This window comes from Mus caroli, unplaced genomic scaffold (assembly GCF_978045245.1).
Source record: "Mus caroli unplaced genomic scaffold, Mus_caroli_1 scaffold_5, whole genome shotgun sequence".
NCBI lineage: Eukaryota > Metazoa > Chordata > Mammalia > Rodentia > Muridae > Mus > Mus caroli.
The window spans coordinates 17,131,150-17,151,540 of NW_028227260.1; the positions used below are offsets into that span (position 1 = coordinate 17,131,150).

At 41.2% G+C, this 20,391-nt stretch overlaps 1 pseudogene across 1 annotated transcript; it reads left to right on the forward strand.

Moving 5' to 3' along the window:
* The first annotated feature begins 305 nt into the window (after window positions 1–305).
* Window positions 306–3,678, forward strand: LOC147004475 (claudin-34 pseudogene; annotated as a pseudogene). The gene is made up of 2 exons (XR_015047066.1): window positions 306–439; window positions 2,839–3,678. The product of XR_015047066.1 is annotated as a claudin-34 pseudogene (transcript).
* The last annotated feature ends 16,713 nt before the right edge of the window (window positions 3,679–20,391 follow it).

Below are 20,391 nucleotides of genomic sequence, written 5' to 3' on the forward strand. Positions count from 1 at the left end.
AAGGGGCCATAGGAGAAGGGGCCTGTAATTAGAGGGGGAGTAGAGCAGAGCACTATGTATGTAAAAGAAAGGTAGAAGGAAAGAAAGGAAGAAAGGAAGAGAGAGAGAGAGAGAGATATGAAAAGAAGAGAAGAGAAGAGAAAAGAAAAGAAAAAAGAAAAGAAAAGAAAAGAAAAGAAAAGAAAAGAAAAGAAAAGAAAAGAAAAGAAAAGAAAGAACACAGGACAGTGATGTCAGTGAGGAATGGAATTTCGTGAGTCCATAGAATTCTCAGAACTAGAACTAGTCCGGGCTAAACGCTCAGAGCTGGTGGTGAAGCCAGCAAGGAGCCTCAAAGTCCTAGTGAGAGGACCAATTTCCTTGTCGTCTCTACTACCTCGCATAACTGACTGCCAAGCAACATCATCTACTATCAGTTCACTTGTGAATTGTGTCTCTGGTTAGTAGAGCTTCCATCGATCCTTACTGTATACTTTGAAAAATGAGGTTACAGACTCATTCATACTGAAACTCACCAGTGACCCTTTTAAGTGTATAGTTTCACAAGAGAAGGAGCATCTGCTCTTGTATTGTGAAGCCATCAGCACTTTCAATCTTCTATAACTTATCTATACTTAGCATATGTCCCCTTTTGTTTCTCCCTACTCTGGGCCCTAGCAACCACCATTATGTTTTTTGACTTCGTGGAGTTGAATGCTCCTGGGACTTCCTTAGTCAGAATCCCATGGTATTTGAGATAAGTTCTGTCTTGTTTACTGTTCTATTACTGTAGAGACATCATAGTCAAGACAATTCTTATGAATGTAAGCACTTAATTGGGGACTTGCTTACAGTTTTAGAGGGTTAGTGCATGATATCATGACAGGAAGTAATGCATTCACAACTGAGAACTCATATTTGATCAGCACTTGCAGGTGAAGAGGGAGGAAAAGAGAGAGAAGAGGGGGACAGAGAGAAAGAAAGACAGACAGGGAGACAGAGACAGAGAGAGAGAGGCAGGGAGAGGCAGGGAGAGGCAGGGAGAAATAGAGACAGAGAGAGAATATGAATCTTGGCCTGGTATGTACTTTTAAAAACCCCAAACTCAACACATTGACACATTACCTTTGACAAAACAACCATCTTCCAACAAAGTCACACATCTTACTTTTCTCAAACAACTCACTATCTAGAGACACAGCATTCACACATACTAATCTATGGGGATAATTCTCATATATATACCACTACAGTAAACTCCCTGGCCCTCATACACTTTGCAGCAATATTACTACACAAATGCATTCCATCCAGCTTCCAAAGTTCCTGAAATACCTTGATAATCTCAACACTGTCTCAAAGTATAAAGTCTTTCCTGAGACTCAAGCCAATTACTTAACTGATAGTATATGTAAAATCAAATAGCAAATCCCATACTTCTAACATACAATGGCAGAGAATGTACATTATGTTTCCAAATCAGAAGAAAGAGGGCATTGTGAGGAAATACTGGACCAATCCAGACAAGAAGCTAGCAGGAAAATTCTAAATTGTGTCTATGTCTCAGAACAAACAATATAGATGATCCTTGTTATCCAGCTTTGCTGAAAGCAACACACTTCTCTCTCAGGTTTGTTTCACACCTTGTAAGCAGATTTTGTGGCAGGTATGCTATGGCTTTTGCATCTCCCATGATTTGAAGTCCCCCAATCATACCAGGCTTTCCTTTATAGCTTCACAAAATGGCCCCTCTGAGCCTTCATACAGGGACTCTTTAACCACACATCATGCCTTGATGGTTTCCCTAACCATGGCGGGAGATTCAATCAACACTTTCTTGTATCCATCTTCACTTTAAATCCAGGACCATGTATGTCGCTGATGGTTCCGTGCTATGCTGTTTTCTGGGGCAGGATTCAGGCCCACTCCTTGAATTACATTTTCAGAAGATTTCATTTGTTGATGTCTTTCTTTGCTTACTAAGTTTGTCTTTAATTCCTTTAAAAAAATTGGAAGCTTATCTAGATGATGTCTTTCCCTGAGGGCATTTAGGATTCACACATTGATTACTGCTAACCTAATCTTTAACAAGTACCACCTAGAAATTGTGCTACACATGCAGTCTATGGAATTAATAAAAGATTATTAAAAGCTAAACCCATATTGCCTGTAAATGCTGCTTCTTGATCAATAAAAGGGAAACTAACTTTTATTCTAATCATAAATTCATTGAATTTATTAGATAGTTGACGTCAGGGATGTGAGTTCCTTTTCGTCCACCATGAATACATCCTTAAATATTCTTGGGGGAACAAGGAAGAACACACATGTAGAGACTTCCTGGAAAATGCATCCTATGACTCTCTTCTGATTATAGAGGTGTAGATTTGTGGTAGAACATTTCACTGACATGCACTATTTCTTGGAATCTAACACACATGTGCAAGCACACATACACACACACACACAAACACACATACAGAAAAATACACATATATCAAAGGCACCCATGAATGTGTACATGCATACACTCAAGTATAATAATTCCCATTATATGCTCACAAACACACTTGCAGGGGCTCATGCTTCCAATTAGTCCTTGAGAAGTAGAGGCAGAAGATTTTCAGAAGTTCAAAACCAAATGTAAGAATTAAAAGTTCTAGAAGGTCTACCTGCCTTGCAATATTGCCACAGGAGCCTTCTTAGACTTTTCTTATACGGCATCGCATCTACAGTAGCAGTCCTCCAAAACAAGAACCACTCTCTTAAACAAAACACTTTTATCCTAGTACTGTAAATCTGAGTATATTGTCCTTGTGCCAATTAACCATCCTTCACTTGTCCTGTGTGTCTTTGCAGTTCTCAAGTATTCACTGTCATCATCATCATGCCGTTGAAAAAGTGCCATGGCCAAATGGGAGGTTTTGCTTTGACCACTGTAGCCTGGCTACTTTGCTGCATATCCACAGGCCTCCCTCAGTGGCAAGTGTGGCACTATGAAGATCCTGTGATCCTCAAGCCTACAGTGGCTTTAGTGGGCATGTGGAGAGCCTGCGTTTTCCACACTGACAGCAACTCCAGCAACACCAGAGTATGTTACCAATACAACTACGATGGCTCCATTCCTTTGTATATTCGAGGAAACCAGCACTTGCTGCTGGTTTCTAGCTTTCTTGGTTTTTTTGGGAAAATCACCACCATTATTGCTCTTTCGAATGTGCATATGGGAAGAGTACGGAAGAATGGCACCTGCAATCCATTCAGACTTTCAGGCATACTGAACATCATTGCTAGCAGCTTTCTTTACCTTGCTGTTTTGTTCAATTACATAGCCATCATGCTCAAATGGGGGATTTCCTTCCCACCATCTTTCAATTTGCCTTTCCAGCCAGACATTCAGAAGATGGGAAGTGCCATGGCTTTGGCAATTATAGCTGCAGTTTTCTTTCTACTAAGTGGCACAATTTGCCTTTCTTCAAATTTAGCCATAGACAAGATGCCCCGTTCCAAAATGTAAATCGATATGTTACATAGCCTTGAAATGCCAGCAAAGATAATGAGTATTCTTCAAATGTCTACACAAATTTTCAAAGAGCTTGAAAGGATGCCAATTGTGGCCTGCGGGGTGAAAAAATAGTCCAGTTGACTTTCTCTTATCTTTTTTGGCTTCTTTTGTGTTTCCTTAATGCATTATTTGGATTGTGGGCTTTTATTAAATAAAATATTATTTTATGGGTAGTATTGATTTGTGTTCTACTTGCTGTCAACAGTAGCATATAACCAATAAACCTAATCCATATTCAAATGAGTGTCAGAGTATATAAACCTTTCATACTGCTCTAGAATCAAAGGCTAAATCAGAACCTGGACTGTTACCCCCTACCCCCTCTATCCATGTCTGTCCAAGGAAAATCTGCACTCCTCCCTGGCTCATTACTATATAGATAACATTTGTGTTTCTACAGACTGTAGCCTTTTTTGTTGCTTTTGTTTTGTTTTGTTTTTCAAGACTGGATGTCTTGCCTTGGCTGTTCTGGACCTCACTATGTAGACCAAGCTGGCCTCAAATTCAGAAATCTGCCTGTTTCTCCCATGCCTGGCTGATTATACCCTTCTTAATGGAGACTTAACAGCTAATATTCACACATGCAAATGAACAAACACATACCATGTTTGTCTTATTGTGTCTGAGTTACATCTCTTGGTAATTATTATTTTTTTATTTTATTTTTAAATATTTTTTATTACGTATTTTCCCCAATTACATTTCCAATGCTATCCCAAAAGTCCCCCATACCCTCCACTCCAGTCCCCTACCTACTCATTCCCACTTTTTGGCCCTGGCGTTCCCCTGTACTGGGGCATATAAAGTTTGCATGTCCAATGGGCCTCTCTTTCCAGTGATGGCCAACTAGGCCATCTTTTGATACATATGCAGCTAGAGTCAAGAGCTCCGGGGTACTGGTTAGTTCATAATGTTGCACCTACAGGGTTGCAAATCTCTTTAGCTCCTTGGATACTTTCTCTAGTTCCTCCATTGGGGGCCCTGTGATCCATCCACTAGCTGACTGTGAGCATCCACTTATGTGTTTGCTAGGCCCCAGCCTCGTTTGGAGGCTGATTATGGGATGGATCCCTGGATATGGCTGTATCTAAATGGCCCATCCTTTTGTCTCAGCTCCAAACTTTGTCTCTGTAACTCCTTCCATGGGTGTTTTGTTCCCATTTCTAAGAAGGGGCAAAGTGTCCACACTTTGGTCTTCGTTCTTCTTCAGTTTCATGTGTTTTGCAAATTGTATCTTATATCTCGGGTATAATAAGTTTCTGGGCTAATATCCACTTATCAGTGAGTACATATCATTTGAGTTCTTTTGTGATTGTGTTACCTCACTCAGGATGATGCCCTCCATGTCCAACCATTTGCCTAAGAATTTCATAAATTCATTCCTTTTAATAGCTGAGTCATACTCTATTGTATAAATGTACCACATTTTTTGTATCCATTCCTCTGTTGAGGGGCATCTGGGTTCTTTCTAGCTTCTGGCTATTATAACTGAGGCTGCTATGAACATAGTGGAGCATGTGTCCTTCTTACCAGTTGGAACATTTTCTGGATATATGCCCAGGAGAGGTATTACGGGTAGTACTAAGTCCAATTTTCTGAGGAACCGCCAGACTGATTTACAGAGTGGTTGTACAAGCTTGCAATCCCACCAACAATGGAGGTGGGGCAGTTTATGGATGGCCATTCCTTCAGTCTCTTCTCCTCATTTTGTTTCTGTAACTCCTTCCCTGGGTGTTTTGTTCCCTCTTCTAAGAAAGATCGAGGTATCCACACTTTAGTCTTCCTTCTTCTTGAGTTTCATGTATTTTGCAAATTGTATCTTGGGTGTTCTAAGTTTCTGGGCTAATATCACTTATCAGTGAGTTCATATCATGTGTGTTCTTTTGTGATTGGGTTACCTCACTCAGGATATTATCCTCTAGATCCATCCATTTGCCTAAGAATTTCATAATTTCATTGTTTATAATAGCTGCATAGCTCCAACATTTAATAAGGACACATGCTCCACTATGTTAATAACAGCCTTATTTATAATAGCCAGAAGCTGGAAAGAACTCAGATGCCCCTCAAGAGAGGAATGGATACAGAAAATGTGGTACATTTACACAATGAAGTACTATGATATATTAAAAACAATGAATTTATGGAATTCTTAGGCAAATGGATAGATCTATAGGGTTCTTAAGCCCCAAACCACAAACTTCTGTGCCAAGTTATTTTATCAATCATGATTTAGAGATAGGGGATCTTCTAAGAAGCATGTCTTTGTAGTACACTTACCCTGCTCCCATTGGTTGGGGTATTCAACTGTGGCAGAGGACTTGCCTTGTTTATTATTGATGTTCTAACCTATCTAACATGATGGGACTTGTCTAACATTCATGTCTAAACTTGCCAACCAGAATGTCAATTACTCACGTACATCTCTCTTTCTGCCAAATGAGATGTCGTTCCCAGGGAGGTCATAAGAATTTAAACTTTATTAGAGCACTACTCAAAATGGAAGTCTCATTCCATATAGTTTCTTCTTATATGGCACAGGTGTCTCTCTTATTTTGGGGCCCAGGGGCAGCTTATAAAAGCAGATATCATCCAAGCTTATACACAGGTGCAGGAAGTGCTAGTGGGTAATTGGTTCAGTTCTAAGCTTATTGTGGGTAACTATACAAAACAGTTCTACTGACTTCTATCATGAATGGTTTCCAAGGGCACAGAACAAAACAGAATATCTAATTAATCTTTGCATTAGAAAGGTTCCTAGTAACAGCAGAAACATATGAAAACATTTCCTTATAATGACAGACTCGCCAGGTAGCCATTACCTAGGTCTTAACATTTTGTCTAGGTTTTAATATTTTACCTAGGTCTTAACAAATATTATATAATACACATTTAATATATTAAAGGTATATTTAAGAGTGCTAACATAGATTATATGCCCCAATACAGGGGAATACCAGGGCCAGGAAGCAGGAGTGGGTGGGTTGGAGAGTAGGGTGGGGGCGGAGGGTATAGGGGGACTTTTGGCATAGCATTTGAAGTGTAAATGAAGAAAATATCTAGTTAAAAAAAAGAGTACTAACACACTCTGATATACAAACCAATTAAAGAAAAGGAAGAGACCATGATTTTGAAAGAGGGCAAAAGATTACTCAATTGGAAGATTTAGTGGGAGCAAATGGACAGAAGGAAATAATATAATTATATAGTTGTATATTATAGTTTCAGAAAATAAAATGTATTAAAATATAAAAGCATCTCGGGATAAATAAATTGTTCAGTTAAAGGTCTGCAATGTTCCTTCTGATGTCAGTTGTCTCATATTTATTACTTTGAAGGTTTTACTAATTTGAAGCTGATGAAATCAAATTAACTGCACTCCACTGCACCTTCAATTAACCAGTATTTACCAGGTAGTTACTGTTTTTCATGCTCTGTGCTAAGAACTTAACATGTATTCAGTATCCCAGTCTTCTTCTTGCCAGTTCTTGAGGCAGATGCAGTCGCTGTTCCTGTTTTGTCCTAGAACACTATCCTGGAAAACTTGGATTGGATTTGGTGTCTTGTCTGAGCCTCCTTGTATTCTTTCTCTAGGATGACATCTGCTGGTTCCTTTTGGGATCAGAGTCTAGAAGTTCATGTTCACAAGTGTTGCATTCTTATTTTGGTTTGTGTACTTGACCTTAGCTTTCATTCTGATTCCACTTACTGTGTGCTCTGGTGCATGAAATATGTATTTTAGTAAGATTTGAGGGTACCAGGCTGAAAGACTCCTTGGTCTAAAAGCAATGAGAGAATTGTCTTAGCACTAGTTTTTCAAAGCAGTTCTCTGATTTGTTTACTAGCCAGTTTTCCAGTTCTTGGAATGGAAACTTGGTGCTAAATCATTTTAAGCAAACACTCCACTGCTAAGTTATAACTACATACCAATTTCAACTAAAAATCAAATTGTGTGTGTGTGTGTGAATTTGTGTTTATATTTGAGTGCACTTGCTTGTCTCTTTATGAGTCATGGGTAGACTATCTGGATATTACTCTATTGCTCTCCATCTTAATTTTTAAGACTAGGTCTCTTGTTGAACCTAGGACTTTTTGTTTGTGGAAGGATAGCCTACCTGGACAGCAAGCTCAGAGTTTGTCTGTCTGCACTCTCCAAATGCTGGTATTATTTTCACATGTCATCAAGCGTACCTTTTTCTGTGGGTGCCAAAAAATCCAAACACAAGTCCTCAAGATGACATATAAAGCCTTTTCCCAACCTCTATAACAATTTTGTATTTATTTATTTATTTTTGAATTTTCAAAAGGGTTTTATTATATAGGGTGAGGCTGATCTTGAAAGCAAAGGAGCATTTGAACTTTCAATCCTCCTAGGGAAGGAACAACCTCAGTAAGCACCAGGAAAGTAAATGTGAAAGATGGGAACAGGCAAGTCTTAGACACAATGCATGTGAAAGTGTCTTGTTTAGAGAGAGAAACTAATGAAAACATTTTAGAATGGACAAGCAGCTTGCATAAAGGGAGTGGCCACAGAGTTGTAAATTGGCCAAGCAGGCCTAAGTAGTAAGATGTACATGCCTTTAATCCCAGCACTCAAGAGGCAGAGTCAGATGAATTACTGAGTTTGAGGCCAGCATAGCCTACAGAGTGAGATCCAGGAGAGCCTGGGCTACATAGAGAAACTCTGTCTTCCAAAACCAACTCATGAAGAACATTATGATGTGAAGGTTGATGAATATATCTTTGTTTTTAAATTTTTTGAGAATTTCCTACAATTTAATTATATTTTCTTTCCCTTAAATCCTTTTAAATCCTCTCTATATCCAGACTCACTTGCTGCTTCCTGATCTTCCTCTCTCTCTTAAAAGAAATCACAGCAGACAGAGAAAGCATAAAATACCTTAGAGTTCAATTTTTGTTAGCCAAACAATCAAGCAATGGCTCCACAAACTTTCTCACAGGCCTGTTTGTTAGAGGTGATTTGTCATTTATGGTTCTCTTTTATCATCTGATTCTAGCTTGTATTGAGTTGACAAAAAAAATCTAATATTTATTGGAGAAAGCTCTCAATGCCAAAAGCATGAGAAATAGTTATACCCAGGAAACAGCACAAAAATTGATTACCAAATATAAATGCCCAATCCAGTCCTGAATGTCTGTCTGTCTTTCTATCTGTCTGTCTAGACTGAGCAGGTTATATTAAGGAATATATATGTACATACATATAAACAATGGAAAAACAGACCTTAAATTTGAAGAAAAGCTAGGAGGTATGTATGAGAGGGTTTGTACAGAGTAAGCAAAAGGTTAAAGGATATATAATTATATTCTAATAAAAAATAAAGAAAATAATTAAAAAACCTAACCAGGACAGAGGCCTTGTCAACTCTCTTTTTCTCAAAATGGCCCACTTTAGTTTCATTGCAATTTGCATACCTGTATAAATCCAAGCCCCCTTACCCCCAGTAAGTCCCTTCTACTTTAAGAAGTGGCCACAACATTTGGGAACCTTTGAACCAATGTTTTGGTTGATCAAGTCTGAGATAACCACTGAAGAAACTGGGGCTGCTGACAGATCATGGCCTGAGTACATTTAGGGTAAAACTGATGAACTCAGAACACAAAACTATCCTACTGGAGGGCAAAGGTAGGGCCCCAGTATCATCTTGTCTGAAAGGTAAGGTTAGTGTAAGAAGGCTGCTATGTCCATTTATTGTCAACAGATTAAGGTGGTTTTTGACTTTCTTTTAGTCATTTTCCATGTCTTATCTGTAATATACCACTGAGGTTGCTGTCAGGGTCAGTTGGTTCAGTCTCTTGTTGTCTGGCTCAACCATCAGGTTTTGTAGTTTTCTGTAGCTATCTAGGCTTCGAGGCAGATAGCTATGAGCTACCTAGTTACGAGGCAGGAATTTGTCTGGCAGGATAATCTCCTCCTCCAAAGACAGGGAGTCCACGTGACTGTGATTCATAATTGCCTTCTTAAGATTCTGGAAGAAATTCTTAGAAAAAAGTAGTTGACCAAATTCTTGCTCAACATTGGCTTTCTGGTAATTAATAGATAAAATGCTTCCTATAGTATTCCTCTAGCTGATCTGAGTTGTTACAGAAGATTTTAATAACTCTATTTATGCTGCAACAGGCATGTTAACCACACCAAGCTTCTTTCTGTTGAATGCATGGATGGCATTACCCATGATAATTGCATTTTTCAACCTCCCTTTCTCCACTGAGATTAGGATCTAATGTCATGCCAGGCATGGCCCTGGTGGGAACAGAGTGGCATGGTTCTTGCCCCTGGGACAGAGTCCTGGTGTGAGCCTCCACAAATTCCTGGATACAGATATGGAAGTTTGGGTACAGGCTCATTCCTAAAAACCTACCCTCATTTAGTGCAGGACCATCAAAAGGATGCAAGACAGTTTGATTGTCTTGGCCTGCCAATCTGGAAGCTGGCTTCTACTGCAAATTATCTCCAATGTAATTCTATCTGTAATCTACTCCTTATTTCCATCTTAACTCTATGAGGCATGTGACATTTTTAGTCTGAATGGAAGCCGGGGGGGTGGGTTGTTTGAGCTGGATCCAGTATACACAGGCATAGAAAACTAAGCTAGATTTGTATCCTTTTGGGGTCCAGAAGCAAATGGGAACCTCCTTAGTGGAAAGAGCCTGAGCCTCAGTTTCCTTATCAGATGACTTGGAGCCTGAGGGCCATTTTGTGAGGTTCCTTGAGTTTAATGATCCCTCAGGTTTGACTTGGTAATATGAGACTCTCCCTAAACATCTGTATCTGGTGACACAGAAGCCTTGGGGATATTTTGTGAGGTCTTGGAATTTAAAGGACATCTGTGCTACTTGTGAGATAGAGCACCTCACCAGCCAGAAGGGAGATTGCCTCTATGTGCCAATTGAGGTAAGAATTTCAGGATGACTCAGAAATCTTTCAGGATTGGCCGTTCCCCAAATAATATTGAGTTATCCCTATAGTCTGCCAAGCTCCCAGTGGGGTAAACTTGTGGGAATGAGCCCTCAACTACTTGATTCTGGAGACAATTTAAAGTTCCCATTTTCAAACAATCCTTTAGGGAAAGACTGGCCAAGTCAAAACAGAACAGAATAGTGGACTGTGGAAGCTCTGCTTGGGTCAGAGGGTGAAGAGACAAAAAGCAACAAGACAGATTCCATCTTTTCCTACAAACTCTATTTTAAGCTGCTGTTCTTGGAGAAAGCTACTGTCTAGAAAGCTACTGTCTGCTGTCCTTAAAGTGATATGGCCCCTGCCCTTGGGCTCTGGGAGAGAGACCAAAATTCCCTGAACCTTTCATGTAGTGCCAAGACTTGAAAACCACTACTTGCAGTTTTTTTCGTTTATAGACCCCGTTCACTCAGAGCTGGGAGTTATTCTCCTTTCTCTTCCATCAGGAAGGATGTTCAAGCTAGAATAAAGACTCTCTCTCATATGCTTGCATCTGGAGTTGTGGTTCTTGGTGGTCTTTTGAGATTTTTGCAATCTGGGAAAAACAAGGGCCCAGCATACTATAATTTTAATAAGTTGACCTGCACCAAATCAAGGCAGGAATTGTGAGAATGATACCCAGGTCTCCCTATCTGGGGACTCTGTCCTTAGGTGCCATTTCAGAGGTTCTCAGAAATGCGGGATGTGTCAGAGATTTGGTCTGGATGTAGGCTGGGAAGTGGGTTGTTTGAGCTGGATCCAGGATCCATGGGCCCAGACAATTATGCTAGGTTTGTACTCATGTCCATCCTGAAGCATAAGCGAGCCCAGTTACTGGAAAGAGCCTGATCGGCAGTTTCCCTATCTGAGGACTAGGGAGGCTGAGGACTGTTTTTGAGGTTCTCTGAGTTTAGCAGAGGCCTTAGGACTGACATGGTGGAATGAGGCCACCCACAGTCATCTATATGTGGTGATATGGGAGACTCAGGAACCTTTGTGAGGTACCTTAAATTTAAGGAAACCTCTGTGCTGACTTGTGATACAGAGAGAACTTCACCAGCCTTTCCTATCTGGCAACTTTGTGGACTTGGACTCAGCAGCACTTTGGGAGAAGCCAAGATGGGAGAGCGCCCTGCAGTACCAGTTGAGGTGAGAATTTCGGGCTCACTCTGAAACCTTTCAGGATAGATGATCCCCCAAATAATGCAGCTTCATCCCTTTGGCTTTCCTAGCTCCCAGTGGGGTAACCGTGTGGGAATGAGCCCTTACTCCTAGATTCTGAAGTGTTTCTAAAGTTGCCTTTTCAAATGTTCCAGGAGAGAAAGAAGTGTGTAACCCATAACTTTGAAAACAGTAAAACTACACTACTGAAGGGCACTGTTGGGCTGAATTTGACCTTATTTATGCTGGCAGGAAGGCACGCAAGCAGTCAGTCAAGAACGCAAGAAGGTATGCAGGCAGGCAGGTTCTTAGAAGCCAGTTAATTTCACATAGATGTTCAGACAACTTGATCTATAAGTCAATGCTCTTTATAGATGTCATGATGCAACACATATCACCTCTAGGCAGAAATGTGGGCCATTTTTCTCCATCTCCCAAAGGTCAGGCTTGCTGCATAGGAACCTGGTTAACCTAGGACATTTATTTTAAATCTATGAGAACTCCAGCTTCCTGAGGGACAAGACAGAGCTCCTGGGGAATATCAAGAGGAACAAAGGAGAAAATGAGCTCAGGCATGCCAGTCACAATCTCAACTCACACGTGATGAGGAGCTCTGGACTAGTACAAGTAAGATGAAGCTTTTACCTAATATACATTTCCAGTGCTGCATAAGGCCAAGAAAAGTTGTATGGAGTCACTGCAGCAGTTTAACAACAAAATTACACATGCAGGCAGCCTTTCCTAGGGGCCTTCTAGGGCATATAAAAAGTGCAAAATCCCTGTAAGTGACACAGAGCACTGTCCTTCTCAGGAGACAAGAGTCCCATTAAAGGTGGCACATCTGAAAATGATGTAGATTTCCCATCAGCTACTGTTGAGATAGACATGGCTGTGCATGTGCCCAACAAATCCTCATGGCACCTCAGATATGGGTACCTGTTGTCTGTGTACAACACTTGCAGTTCCAAACTGAAATCTGCCCTATCAGCCATATCTCTAAGCGAGGCAGTTGAGGAATCAGGGGAGGAAGAATGGGATGAAGAGGAAGAGGAACAATTCTCTAAATCCAAGTGAATGATCCTTGTGATTTTTCAAAACAAAACAACTTCCTGAACCCAGAGGCCACTCCAGACTTAGAAAAAAAAATCAATATATTTTCAGAGAGGTAGAAATTTTAGTTTAGTTTGTTTTTCTGGATTTAATTTCTGAGCATGCTATTTTAAGATATTAATTATACATTCAATTTTTACATTATTATTTTATATCTTATGCAGGTAACAGAGCTTATTCCTGGGAATGAGACTATCATGGGGATCATAAAGAAAAAAAGAAATAATAAAAAAAAAAAGACACACAGACACAGGTACAGCAAATCCTGAATACATTGAACATGTTCATTCTGATGAATCAGAAACATATTTCACACATTATCCTGGAATCTCTTTGGGGATGAATCTCAGGTTGCAGTCATCTCTGAAGAAGAAGCTTTGGTTGTGTGTTTTTAGATACCTGACCAAATTTCCAGTAGACCCAGAGGAAATCATTTTCTCTTCTCATGAGTCTGTGTATCTGAGGAACTAGTGTCCTTGGAATGATTCTGACCCCTTCAAACTAAACACATACACTCAGAATTTAATCCAGTCTATACTTTCACACAGGATTCCTTGACTTTCCACACTCATTTATAGTAATTTCTCAACTAGAAAATAAGCTCACTTCAAGATGTGTGTGTGTGTGTGTATGTGTGTGTGTGTGTGTGTGTGTGTGTGTGTGTGTGTGTTAGATGGATTCCTATTTTGATTTCAGTGGAAAATTAAAGGTGTACTGAAATGGCACACTAGAAAGAACTGTCTTAACTAATCTAATTCTGCTCCACATGTGCTGTGGTCAAATAACATTTTGTGAGGTTCCTGAGATTAAAGCAGCCTGTGATCTGAATTGTTGTGTCTTTGTATCTTGTATCTGTATTGTTGTATCTGGCATCTTTGTGTACTGGACACCATTTTATGTGACTCTTAGAAGGGGTGTTGCCTTGTCCTGCCAGTTGAGGTAAGAATTTGGGGCTCACTCTAAATTTTTTTAGGACAGATGATCCCCATCCTTTGGCCTGCCAAGCTCTCTGTAGGTCAACGTTGTGGGAATAAGTTCCTTGCTTCTTAATTCTGGAGACTATCTAATTTTCTTATCATTTCAAACTTTGCTTGAGGCAAGGCAATGGAGTAGTTGGCTGTGACAAAAAACTGCTAAAAGTGGATTGGGGAAGCATTCCTTAGGTCTGAGAACAACAACAACAACAACAACAAAATACTATAATTAAAATGATGTAACCAGCACCAAAGAGGAGCACCCTCCTGGGATTCAGCTCCTACCCCTCTTGATCTAAGACTCAGTCCTAAGGGAACATTTCCCACGTTTTCAGAAATGCAGAAGCATGTGAGATTTTTATTCTGGTTGAAAGTTGAGGAGTGGGTATTCTAAGCTGAATCCAGGATCCAGAGGCTCAGACAATTAAGCGAGTTTTGTATCATTTTGGGATCCTGAATGAAACGGTAGTCCCATTACTGGAAAGTTCTTGGTTTCTAGTGTCCATATTGGCAGACAGGGGAGTGAAGGGACTGTTGTTTGCGGTTCCCTGACTTTAAGGGATGCCTCAGTGAGAACTTGGGCATATGATTCCCTCCCTATCATATATCTGGTGACATGGAGGTCTCCGGAACCTTTTGTGAGCGTCCTGAGTTTCACGGAACCTCTGTGCTGACCTGTGGTACAGAGCACTTCGCCAGCCACTCACATCCGGTGTCCTTTGGACTCTGCGCCATTTTGTTCTGGAGCGTCCTGGAAGGGAGTTCTCCGCGCTGTGCCAGTTGAGGTAAGAATTTCGGGCTCACTATAAAACCTTTCAGGACTGGAAAGTCACCCTTTAGCCCGCCTAGCACCCAGTTCACTAACCTTGTGGGTTGTAGCTCCTTATCCCTCGAAGGTAGGGATTGTCTAAAGGTGCAGTCTTCAAGCATTCCTGAGGAAAAGGGTTGGAAAAATTGGCCGTTTAAAATGAGTGGCTAAGGGTAGACTGTGGAAGCATTTGTTGAGTCAGAGTGACCCCGATAACGTGGTATTAATGATATACCCTCATAAACAGTGGTAATGTGTCCCTACCCCCACTTTATCCTGGGATTCTGTCCTTAGGGACCAATTCTGAGGTTCTCAGAAATGCAGGAGCGCGTGATATTTTTATTCTGATTGAAAAATGAAAAGTGGGTTGTTTGAGCTGGATTGGGATCCACGGGCCCAGACAATTATGATAGGCTTGAACCTCTGTCCATCCTGAAGCATAAGCGAGCCCACTTACTGGGAAGAGCCTGATCGGCAGTTTCCATATCTGAGGACTAGCGAGGCTGAGGACCTTTCTGAGGTTCGCTGAGTTTAGTAGAGGCCTTAGGACTGAGCTCATGGACTGAGACCACTCAGCCATCTATGTGTGGTGATATGGGGGACTCAGGAACCTTTTGTGAGGTACCTTCAATTTAAGGAACTCTCTGTGCTGACTTGTGATACAGAGATCACCTCGCCAGCCAATCACATTTGGAGAATTTGTGGACTTGAACTCAGTGCCAGTTTGGGAGAAGCCGAGGTGGGAGAGTGCCCTGCAGTGCCAGTTTAGGTGAGAATTTCGGGCTAACTCTGAAACCTTTCAGGATAGATGATCCTCCAAATAATGCAGCTTCATCCCTTTGGCCTTGGTAGCTGCCAGTGGGCTAACCTTGTGGGAATGAGCCCTTACTCCTAGATTCTGAAGTGTTTCTAAAGATGCCTTTTCAAATGTTCCAGGAGAGACCATAGATGCAATATTTGACTCAAACAATATTTGAGTCAAACCAGTCTGTGAGGTTGTACTGTAGAAGAGCTGCTGGAGCCAGAGAGCCCCACATACTATAGTTGTATTAATTTGACCTGCACTGAACCTGCTCGGGGATTGTGGGAATGAGCCCCTGTTATTTCCTGTCTGGGGAAACTGTCTTTCAGCACCATGTCAGAGGTTCCCAGAAAGGTGGGATGTATGAGATTTTGGTCTGGATGGAGCCTGGGGAGTAGGTTGTTTGTGGTGGATCCAGGATCCCCAGGCCCAATTAAGTTAGATTTTTTTCCTTTTGGGTTCGCTGAAGCATAAGGGTGTTGCTTAATCTAATCCTGGTTCCCAGTTTTCATTTCAGAGGATATGGGAGTCTGGGGCACTTTTTGTGGTTCCTTGATATTAAAGGGTGCTTCAGAGCTTACTTAGTGGAATGAGACCCTCTCCAGAAATCTATAGCTAGTGACAGTGAGGTCTCTGGACCTTTTTGGAAGTTCCTTAAATTTACCAAAATCTCTGTGCTTACTCCAGATATAGAGGGCTCTACCATCCACTCAGATCCAGGGACATTGTGGACTCAGCAACATTTTGAGAGACTCCTGGAAAGGTGGTCGCCTTGCCTTGCCATTTGAGGTAAGAATTTATGGCTCACTTTGAAACCATTTTAGGATTGATGGCTCCTCAAATAATACAGTCTTGTCCCTTTGCTCTCCCTTGCTCCCAGTGGGGTACCTTGTAGGAATGAGTTCCTTATTCCTTGATTTTGTAGGGTAAATTATTATGTGGTTTTCAAACATTCTGTGAGGAGTAGCTATGGAATAACTGGCTATGTCTAAGAGTATCTAAGGGTGTGCTATGGAATCTCTGGTTGGGCCAGGAGAGCACCACACACTATAGCTTTAATGATCTTACCTACACCAAATGCACAGCTGTGTGGGAACAAGCTCCTTCTAATCTCACTCAGAGGACTCTGTCGACAGGCTCCATTCGCCAGGTTCCTAGAAATGTAGGACCATGTCATATTTTCACTCTGTATAAAAATGGAGAAATTGATTGTTGAAACTGTTACTAGGATCCACAGACACAGACAATTTGCTAGATATATTTTGTTTTGTGGTCATGAAGCATAAGAGAGCACACTTACTGAAAAGAGCCTGGTACCCAATTGCCATATCTGAGAACTAGGGAGGCAGAGGACTGTTTTTTGAGGTTCTTTGAGTTTAACAGATGTCTTAGGACTGACTTGGTGGAAGGAGTCTACCCACCAACAGCCATCTATATCTGGTTACAAGTAGGTTTCAGGACTGTTTTGTGGAGTCCCTGAGTTAAATGAAAGATTTGTGATGACTTGTGATACAGAGCACCTTGCAAGCCTTTTGTCTCCTGTACCTTTGTGGATTTGGCACAATTTTGTGACACCCCAGCAAGGGAGATTACCTAGCTGTGCTTCATGAGGTAAGTACTTCAGGCTGAATCCAAACCTTTTCACACATATGGTTCCCCTGAGAAAATATTACTTCCTGCCCAGGATTTTTTTTTGTTGGAATAGAGACACCCCCCACCCATTGTTAGCATAGCTCCAAGTAGAGCTCACCTGTAGGATTGAGCCCCTTGCTCCATAATATCTGAGGACCAACGACAGTCACTATTTTATGATGTTCTGTGAGAGAAGGAGTTCCAGTAATGCCCTGGGTGAAATGAGCTCCCAGGAAATATACTGGGAAAACTCTGCTTGAGAATAAATGACCCCACCATCTGTAGGATGGCAAATGTGAACTGTATCAAACAGGGGCCATCTATTGAAATAAGCCCCTTCCCACTTGCTCTCTGGGGACTCTGGCCTTAGGCACCATTTCAGAAATGAGGGTTCATCAGTCATTTTAATATAAAGATGGGAGATGAGAGTGGGTTTTGGGAAGCTTGCTTCTAGATGGTTCTTCTGCAACTGTTAACTTGTATCATTTTCAGAGTCTTGAACCAAGTGGGAGCAGATTTGTGGGGATTAAGCCTGTATCCAAGCTTCCAGATCTTTATATAGAGAGTTCCAAGACTTGGCACCATCTTGTGAGAAACCTTGTAGAAAGAAAGCCATACCATGCTTTCTGAGTCTAGGTTAGATCTTAGGGCAGAAAAAAGGTCTCCATCAGGATTTAAGGACCAATAGTAATGCTGATTTCACCCTTCAGTTAGCATTGCATTGAGTAGAACATGCTTGTTGGCATGAGGTTCTTGCTGGTTCCCCCTTTGTGCACCATGAACAGCAGCATTTTTCTGAACTTCTTAGAAGGAGGCTTACATCACGTTCAGGGTGGAATCTAGATCTGAGAGGAGACTATAAAAGCTCCAATGCAGAGAAAGGGTCACATATCATTATAATTTTGCACTAAAAATGTCCTCAGATGCAGGAATCAACCTGTGGACACTGTCAAAGACACAGAGGAGCAAATTTTAATAGTTACATCAGCCCACTTGGTAACTTCACATGCAGGCTGTGTATCCTGCCTATACTAAGCCCCCTGGCAAGCTAGAACCTGTGTTCTCAACTTTGGGGTCATAATCCCTTTGGGGTTACATATCAGATACCCTGCTTATCACATATATTCTTTATGATTCATATAGTTGCAAAATGACAGTTATGGAGTAGCCGTCAAGGCAACTTTTAGTTTGGGTTCACCACCACATGAGGAATTCTGTAAAAGATCTCAGCATTAGGAAAGTTAATAAATACTGATCAACAGGGTATGCAGATGGTAATTTAGTGGGCCCATTTGTAGGAATGAGGCTTTCTCCTTCCCTCCCCTGGGAATCATTGTCTTGGAGCATTTTGAGAAGATTACAGAAAGGAGTATGTTTGTCAGTCAAGCAGTTATCTGTCAGTTGATTGCAGAAGACTCATCCAGGAGAGAAAGTGCCAGATTACATTGTATCCTTTTGAGAGACTTTCAGCTAAACCAGGTTGGTTTGCAGGAGTGAGTTTCTATATCTGCAAGAGGTAACTTGGAGGACTCCAAACAATTTCCTGACATACCTTGCAGTTAGAGAACACTTAAGTCCTCAAATAGGGGGAAGAGTCCCTCCTTATACTACTGCATTCATATCCAGGTGCTCAGGGAGTGTTATAACAAAGTTTTCAAGTTCTGGGGGGCATGATACAAGCTTTCAGAGTTCAGATGATTATATAGTAGACTGTAAAGTCCCTTTCTTAATAGATGGTCCCCACTTATAGCAGCTTCAGCTCCGCTGTCTAGGAGACACCAAAGTGTGGGCCCTTGTAGTTATTACATTGTTCCCCCATCTGGTTCCCAGGATTTCTCACAATATAGATGCAATTTTTAGAGCTTCCTGGTTGAGGAAGGATTTGGTCCATTCTGACTCAAGTGTAATCTGTTGGTGGACTGCAGATACCCTAGAGCGTAGGAAATCCTCCATTTAATCTAGTTGGACTAACATGAAGCAAGCAGGAATCTTTATGTGTGGTCCTGTTCACCTTCTCCACTATTCCATCTATATCTAAGGAGTTGCAGGACTCAGAACATGTTCTTTCTGCAGCATGAAGGTTGCGTTATTGTCAGAATTTATGGTGTTCTGGATGGCCTAAAGAGCATCCTCTCTGGATAAGCTTTCCACAAGTAATGTGGAAAGAGTCCTGTCACTTTAACAAAAATAGGAAAGTGGGAATTCATGTGTCCTTATAGGTAGTACTTCTAATCCGTGTGAGAAGTAAGGGTGAATTGTAGATGAATTCATCTTCATAGTTATGGGATCCATGTGCTACAAATGGGGAGATATGTTGTAGGGATTAGCCATTTTTGTTTTTTTCTATTTAATATAGTGTATTGAGATAGAGAGAAAGTTCAGTGGTTATCAGTGCTTGCTGTTCCTGTAGGTTCAATAACCAGCCACAAATGGTGCTTCACAACTCCAGTTCCAGGGCATCTGGCTTCATTTACTGACTTGTGTGTACACCAGGAATGTATATGTTGTGCTTAAAGAAGCATTCAGTCAAAACATCCATGTGCATTAAGTAAAAAGAATTCTGGTGGACATCTGAATACAGAGGATAAGCTGAGCCATGCAGGATGCAAAGGTGACAGCTATGGTTTGACTTCCGAGGACCTGCTCCAGATTTAGTCAACCCAAATTAAACCAGTTCTACCTATTTAGCCCCAAGTTCATTAAGCGAGAGCAATCAAGAATACTGGGCTCCAAGTTAGACAACATCCTAAGCATAAAATTGGGTATGTAAGTCCCACCCCTAGCTGAGGAGCTATAGATAATTTATAGCTCCATAGGAGCGACCTTGCATTCCTTACATGGGCAGTGACTGGTCAGTTTATCATGCTTCACTGGATGGCCACACACCCAAGTGTATTCAGGCATTATCAATTTGACAAACTCATGAGAGTACAAGTATTGGTAAGAATGGAAGTGTGTGGGACTTGGAGGATTTGGGAGAGTTTGGGACATAAAACCATGCCAGGAATGTTGGTAAGGTAGAGCATTTCATGATCCAGAGACTCAGTGGGCACACCTGACACTTAGGTGACTCCTAGCTCCCTGCCTTACTCCAGAAATGGAAATTGTGCCCTGCTTCTCACATCAAAGAGACCTGACCTGTGGTCACATAGGCTTCAAACAGAGTTCTCCATGCTAATGAGGTACTTAGAGTCCTAGAAGACTCAGACAATAAGCTTCCCTTCACAGACATTCCACCCTGAAAAGATATTTATTTACAGGCACACACTGAGATGGGGAGTATTGTTTTGAGCATCCATTTTCCAACATGACAATAAGCAGTTTGGAACCACAGACTGTTTCTTTTCACCATGATATGCTGTGGGGAGCCATTAAGGCCTTAGTCTACAGAGTCACATCTTA